The sequence below is a fragment of the Echinops telfairi genome, unplaced genomic scaffold (assembly GCF_000313985.2).
Source record: "Echinops telfairi isolate 266 unplaced genomic scaffold, ASM31398v2 ScPeMD7_3533;HRSCAF=4204_0, whole genome shotgun sequence".
Taxonomy (NCBI): Eukaryota; Metazoa; Chordata; class Mammalia; order Afrosoricida; family Tenrecidae; genus Echinops; species Echinops telfairi.
Window position 1 is genome coordinate 68,998,965 of NW_022107431.1, and position 8,380 is coordinate 69,007,344.

Consider the following 8,380-nt stretch of genomic DNA (forward strand, 5'->3'; position numbering starts at 1 on the left):
GCTAAAAGTCTTGGAACTCATTCTTCATTAATTCAAAGTATATTTATTAATTTAATGTAATGAAGCTTAAGAACAGAAAATAATATCTGACCATTTGCATATATCAAACATAAGATTTTTTTACTGCAAATCAATAAAGCTAATAGCAAGAATGTGGATTTAAGGCAATTATCAAATAGTATTTTTTTATGAGAAGGGTTGAAATCTCTGTGAATTTCTTATGGAGCTCTAGGAGGCTTGAAACAACCAGACGTGTTTAATGGGGAACATTTGTAACAGTAACTTTGAAAATGGTATGTTTCATCCTCGGCCCCCGAGTAAACGGCAACTAAATGGCTTAATATGCTGACATTTTTTCAGCGTAGAAAATTTCAAAAGAAAATGAAAAATCTCATTTCAACTTTATCCAAAGTAGTTATGGCACTGAGAACTTAAGTGGTGTAAAGCATATCGATTTCATTTAGTTTATTTTTATGATGAGCTAAAGGTCAAAGAGTTTTAAAGACTTACTTAAGTAAATATGGCTTATGAAATTGAGAATCAGCTTCGAACTTCTATGACATTCCTTATACTCAACCATAATAATTACACTGAAAGAAATCAGCAAACATTTGCTTATTGTTGTAAGAAAGCAAGCTTTCTCTATACTGGAAATGTTCTGTGCAAATGAAATCTGACTTCAGGAAAATATGTCAACATCGAGCTAGAAAGTTTCTAATAATGAAGGTTAACATGTTCAAACGCACAGGCTCTACATGGATAATTTAAACCATAAAGAATCTTATGATGAAAGTAAAAGGTATATAATTAGTTTTTACTGATGTAAAAGAATACATATGTAAATAAATAAAAGAATTGAGAAAGTAGATAACTAATACAAATATTAGAGTACACTATGAAGTTTTAACTGTAGAGTAAACATAAATAAATGTATAGAATATACATTTATATCAAATATTCATGTGAATTATTTATTTACATTAGCATACATTAATATATATGTTTATATGAAATATAACTAATTTGTATAGAAAGCAATAAACTAATAATACTTGCACTATTAAAACATTATATACAGATGCAATAAAAGAAAAACTACACAAATGAGTAATATATATTTAATTATGCAATATATTATATACATATTTCTAAAGGTTCATTATTTTCTAGAGGACAAACAAAATCTCCGAAATAGGCATAGGCAATTGTCATGTGGCTAGTGGGTTACACGTTGGGCTACACCCTCCTCAGAGCAGTTTGAAACAGCAACCTTTTCGGAAGAAAGACGGTGCTTTCTATGCCTGTTACTAGTTAGTCTCAAAACCGGCCAGCAGCAGTTCTACTCTGTCCCCCAGGGTCTCTCTGAGTTGGCACCAACTCCATGGCAGGGGTTTGGGTTACCGTTTTGAGTTGCCATGAAAAGGTCACGTTATGAACTGGAGACATTATTGCTCCATCCATGCGACTACCAGTGTTCTCTGCTTCCCAGCAGTACAGGTTGCAGCCAACATTTGTAAATCTGAACTTTAACAATCATATTGACTGTAGTTAGAGACTCTGTACTGACATGATGGTTATGTGAGACTTTGTGGGCATGATATTATGTAGATTGTGGGCGATCTATAAATTTTCTCATAATTGCAGTGGGATGGTCAGTTTTCAGGACACATGGAATTGGGAAAGCACAACCTTTGGAAGAGAAGTTGGAAAGAAGGATTAAAAGAGTGTGTGTGTATGGGGGAGTGGGGGTCGTGAGTGAAGAAAATTTCCCAAGGGATTAACACACACACACACACACACACACACACACACACACATGAGCTTCACAATTTTTGTAGAAAAATAGATTTAAAAGATAATGTAATTTTCTACAAACAGTTGAAGACTTCTTGTATATATGCAAATGGAGAGGATTTAAAATTAAAATTCTACCTGCCCTTGTATCCTAACATTTGGTAAACTTCTGGAATTGTGTACCTTGCCTTCCCACTAGTAGTCTTCTGTTTCCTTCTCTTACCACTTCTAAAAATATGAAGTTGTAAAGAATTCATTCATTTAAAATAAATCCATTGAAAATCCATGAATGAAGCTGAGAGAAAGAGTATTTAAGGTGACCAACCACCAGATCAGATTTATAATGCAGGTCATTTGTATTTTTGAAATACTAATTTCATGTAATTATCTTACAATTTGAGGTAGGTGGATAAAGGATAAAATGACACATTTTAAAAATCTTTTCCGTCCATGGTGGGTACTATAGCAGTGAGTGTGAACCTACAGTGAGGGATCAGCAGTGCTCTCCGTCAGTGCGCCTTCAGGGAGCGGAGGATTTATGACTTGGTTTTAAATGACCCTCATGGTTCCTGAGGGGAGTCATAATTTTTTAATCAGGCACAGCTGCCATTTAATAAAAGCCAACTTTGCTAGGCTAGGTCAGTGGCTGTATGCTTAACAGCTTCCTTGATAGTTTTGTGCATGTTTTTCTTTTAAGCTTATTCACATGTCTGGACATTCTTTGACTTAAAAAAAAAAAGCTAACTAACATACTATAGAGCAGGGGAATGGGATATTTAGGTTATAACAAATATTTGATAATAGTTACTTTAAAACGTTCAGTCCCAAAGTGGCTATGAAATGATCCTATTGACGTCATTCTGTTTTGAATATCTTCATTAAAGACACAAGGATGAAAAACTAGCATGAGCCAAAATTTTCAACACGAAGGATCCAAACTTATGTAAAGCTTCGCAATGTTCACTGAGGTCCAGTTATGACAGGGACATAACTCTTCTTTTCCCTCTGTTTTTAAAATGGTTTATATCCAAGTGTTCTAAGTTACATATCGAGTCACAGTGGTCAAGAATTCCTTTGAAATTATGTCACTTATTTTCATGTGTGACCTAGCATGATAAAAGGCATTTCTAAATTTTAAAACACATTCTAAAGTATGAGGAACAAAGAGCTATATTGTTATAATGGTTTGTGCAATGTTGCTTTGATACTTTGTCTTGAGATTCCATCTACAATAACACTGTTATGGAATAACAGTTCTGGTTCAACCCTCCCTCCACATACTCAGGAAATTGTACTCATTCCTATGAGGTTATTCATGTGGGGGCATAAACATGTTACTTATTTCCATGTTGACTTATGACAAGACGTGGAGTTTGCCATGTATGGGATATAATATTTAATTTCTGATATGAAACTTTAAAATTCTTCCTGTCTGCACTTATAATCATGGAGACATACATTAACAGGACATCTTATGATGGTAAAGTTAATGCCTATCTGGATCTTGAATAACTCTGAATAGAAAAATATGACCTGAGAACCTGCATTGCACACATAGAGTAATTAAATAGCAAACAAACACGTTTTTTCTATTGTGAAACTTTGAGATTTGATGCTATTTGATATCTGGCCTATTTTGAGTCCGACATATTCAAATTTTAATTTATTCCTAACCATCAAGCTAAGTGAGTTACTCTTATTTTAAAAAAAATGTCTGGAAGTGGTTATTTTAAAAATATAGAAATGAGTAATCTGCACATTTCAGTTGTACCCACTATTTTAACCATGTTTTTATTTCAATTGTGAATTATACAATTATTTCCTTTGGCCTATATACTACATTAAGAAAAACTGACACGATGCACCAAACGTAGTAATCAAAATGATATTTTCCATGTCACTCTAGATGGCACTAAGATAAGAACTGAAGACCGGGAGCTTAATCTAACGTCACTGAGTTTACTGTGAGGAGAACTATGTAGCTCTAACCTTTACACTCCTGTTCCCATATCGTATTCTACCACCTGCAACACTATAAACAGAAGAGTCTTGCCGGATGGGAGCCATCTGCAACATAACTCATCTCTTCAAAGGATGGCTAGATTTAAGTGTTATCATGTCTTCCAATGTGCAATATATTTTAGTTATTACTTTTAAATAATCTCAGTTTTCTCTTTTGCACACTGGTTAAGACTTTAAAGAACATATATCAAAATCACTTGGTTCTTCTGCTTATTGAATCGCCAGAAATGTTTAGTTTGAAGATCTGCTTCTATAGTTTTTGCATTAAACAGTGTAATTCAAACATGTTTCTTTGTAGCAAGTGACGGTCATGTATGAGAGCAATTTTCAATGCATTATTCAAAAATTAGCTTGCGTATTTTTTTTACTATTCTGCTTAGCTCCTCCAGGATTAACAAAAAATCATGCCACTGTTATTGATGCCCTAATTCGTATTTTACCTGCTGCGAATGAAAAATATACACTAATAGGAGAGCACAAACAGTGGTAATGGTACCAAATTTCCTTATTTCAATATTTATCTTTTGTGGATAGATGTAGGAGTTTTCTTTTTGCTTTTTAATGAGAACTAAAATAAACTATCTTCACTAGGGTATAACAAATGTTAAAATTATCATGCAATCTCTACCATATGGTGCTGAAATAATGGTAGAAATAGGTTGTTGATCAGCAGATACATTCTCATTAGAATTTCACCATTTTTAACAGCGCAGATGAATATTCTTTGAAACAGTTTGTTCTAAAGATGTTTTCTTGGCTATGATAGGAGGTTTTAGAGTTTCATGGATTATTGATACAGCACTGTGAATTGAATAAAACTTCGATTGCATTTTCCAAGGTGCCAGCATCCTAATCTATAAATATATTTACATGTTTATTTAATCTATATCATAAAGTGAATATAACAAATGCATGGCACGCTTTTTAGGACTTTCTTCACATGTCTCCATATTACTATCTTTTTAAAGTAAGTAAGCAGAAAATGCTCAGAGTTCTGATGATGCTTATGGCTGGCTACTGAGGCATTGATAGCTTCCTCACCAGGAGACATAACTATAAAATAATTTACAACAGTATATTGGGCATTAGACATTAGAAGTACAAGAGGACTTCAAAAGTTTTCTGGCAAAATGAAATCAATAGATAATATAATTTTTTCAAAAAACTTTTTGAACCCCCACTTAAAAACAGGAGAAATGAACTAGGGTTAAATGATGTAAGCCTTAGGTATATATTTGACTAGTATCCCTTGGAATAACAAATATAAAGTAGATCCTTATATGTTAGTTAAAAGAACATTACAAATAAAGTGAACATATGAATGAACACAAAATGAACATCCTCATGTTACCACCCACCACCATAAAACACAACCAACATTTCAACACAGAGAATATACATGATAGACTATTGAATTGGGGGCAGGAAGTATTCACATTTAATACATACTTGGGTTTGTAAAACAAATGTGAAAATGTTCAGTTTAAAAAAAAATAATATTCCAACACTTATCTTAAAATCCAATGGCACCAACAACAGAGTAATATCCATACAACTATAAGATGACCGGTCAATATGGTTCATGTACAATTGGTTTCCTGTTGGGCAGCTATCTGTAAGGTCAGCCATTGAAATCTGCCAGTATGTCCTCTGGAGAAAGTCGGGGCTTGTTCCTGCCATAAGCCTGGAGGAGGAGTCCACACCTGGTACTGCACAGTGGCTAGGAGGCAGCTTCCACTCAACAGTAGGGAGCTTGATTTGGGTTGTGAGGCATGCATCCACCACTAGTACTAAAGATGAAGAGACTAAAGATTTTAGCTACTGTTGACCATTTGAAATTGGTCACTCGTGTAATTGACACATTGATAATTACAGGTGATTGGCATGTGTGAGTTGGAAAGATAGTTGGAAAATGTGGTCTTGGTAACAGAGAGAATGCTACAAGAGGTCATATAATAGAATTTGGCAAGACCAATGGCCTACTCATTGGAAATACCAGTTTTCAACAATATAAATGGTGAGGTTACACATAGATGAGTTGGATAGAGTACACAGGAATTAAGCCGACTCCCTCTGTGGAAAGACAGGATGGAGAAGCTCAGTGTTCTCAATTAGTAAAATTCCAAGGGCTGACCGTGGGACCTAGCATCCATTGCTCATGTTACTGCAAATCAAAGTTGAGGAAATGAAAACAGGTTGATGAAAATCAAAGTGTGATCATCAGTATATGTCACCTGAATTTAGAACACATCTCAACAACAGATTAGAAAAATTGAACAGAAATGCCTGTAGGTCATATTAGTTATGGGAAAACATTAAGAAAGCAAAAGGCCTTTTATAAAAGAGGAAAGAAAGAACCCAAAACAAACTTTCAATGTTGTTCACTAGCACAATTTTTCATATGCATCATTTTGGGGGGGTTCTTCCTCACTCAATGTTCAACTTTTGAATGCTTATGAAAGGATTGTAAATACTATGGTTTGGGCCAGGTGTACCATAGTCTTCAAAGACAAGCCTTTGCAGCAAGTTACCCAATGCAATGGATGGTTTGATCTCTTGACTACTGCCCCATGAGCACTGATTATGGATCCAAGCAAGAAGAAACCATGGGCAGCTTCAATCTTTTCCCTATTTCTCATGATGATCTTGGTCCAGTTTTGAAGATATTGATCTCTGCATTGAGCTGTAGTACATACTAAACTCTGCGACACTTGATCTCCATCAGCAAGTTCTCCAAATCCTGACTTTTAGCAAGCAAGATGTGTTATCTGTATAATTTACAGGTTGTTACTAAGCCACCCTGCAATCCTGGTGCCTTGTTCTTCCTTATGTAAGCCTGCTTTTTGTATTTTTTGCTCAGCACACAGATTGAATAAGCAGGGAGAGAGGATGAAGGCCTGACTAACACTATTCTTGATTTTTTCTTAAAGGTCCTGTTTGCAGTAGTATACACGATCACCAAACTACTACTAGAATGTTCACATCTGTTACTGCAAATTTCAAGCCCAAGGGAGCGCCCCGAGCACTTGCTGTAGGTCATGGTGGGGCTGTCTGGTACCAGGCTGCACTCACACTTTTCTTGAATTCAAATCATACAGTATTCATTTCTTCATTCTGTTAGAATGATTGCCTCTTGGTCCAGGTGCATTGCACATTAGCACAGAGAGGTATTATGGAATACCTATCCCCCCCAATATTATCCATCATTTGTTCTGATAAACATCGTTAAATGCTTTGGTATAGTAAAACAAATGTATTAAATTCCTTCATTTCCCTAGTCCATCCCATCTCCTGTTTTCTCAGAAATTTCTCTACATCACTGTTCAATAACTTCTTTCTTCATAACTGTCCAATCCTCTTTGTTCAATCTTACTGTCATCTGGTGGTCCGACTCCCTGTTTCTCTTTGAAAGTGAGAAGATCAGATGGAACCTTCCTCACAGTCACCTACCCGCCAAAAGATCTCCTGCTAGCAAACACCCCTTTTGTTTTTGTATTAGCCAATGCTTCTTCTCCACTGAAAAATCATTTTTAGAATATCAGATGCACTATCAATCTATATTAAGAAAATCAATTGTGTACCACACATTTTTATTTCATAAAAAAGTCCCTTTGCAGCCTTGGTTGTGGAAATAGCCATGCACTCAGCAGCTAACCCCGAAGGGGAGGGCTTCAGTCCACCTCCAGGTGTCTGGGAAGAGAGGGCTGGAAATCTGCTTCCCAAAATTTACCGACTGAAAACCCTGTAGAGCACAGTCCTATTATGACATACATAGCATCCCCATTAATCAGACTTAGCTGGAAGCCAACAGGCTGGTTAAAGAATTTTCTTATAATTGCTAATTTCCTGGAATCTCTCTACCCTCCTAATAATAATAAAAAGGGTCTTGCTTCTATTGTATCACTAACTCAATTTTCATTGCTAATGATGGCATGAGTGGTTATCTATCTGATTTCCAACTCCGAATTCATTTTTGAAATATTACTGGTAGAGACACCTATCTGTGTCCATTCCAAGAAAGGATACCTAACACCATGTAAAAAATAGTGAATAACATCAATAATATCACACGCAAGAAAGGTTCTGAAACAGATTATAAAAAAATGACTGCAGTTAACAAAATTATTTCATGAACAAGGAACTACCAGATATTCATGTCAAGTGCAGGAGGGTATGGAATGAGCAATATGATTGCTGACAACAGATGGATCATGGCTCAAAACAGAAAATACTAGAAAAAGTTTTACTTGTATTTTACTGACTACGTAAAGGAATTAGAGTGATCTGGATGGTAAATTTTTGAAAATGAAAATAACAGAACCTTAAGTTTGCTCAAGTTGACCCTATCCATAGATCATTTGAGAAAAACTAGGAATCATTTTATGGTTTAGATTTAGTAAAAGCACGCATCGGGGCTGTATTCTTTCACCACACTTCCCCAATATGTATGTCGAGCAAGTAATTCAAGAAAGTGGACTACATGAAGGCTCATAAACAACCTACAACTTAGGTGACCAGTAAGCCCATACATTGGGTTATTAAAATATATATTCAGAATAATTTT

General features: G+C 35.3%; 1 non-coding gene across 1 annotated transcript; it reads right to left on the bottom strand.

Annotated features, from left to right (window-relative positions):
* Window positions 1–6,747: 6,747 nt before the first annotated feature.
* On the bottom strand, window positions 6,748–6,933 carry LOC115871121. Its single transcript, XR_004047102.1, has one exon. It is a non-coding gene; the product is annotated as a small Cajal body-specific RNA 16 (non-coding RNA).
* Window positions 6,934–8,380: the final 1,447 nt, after the last annotated feature.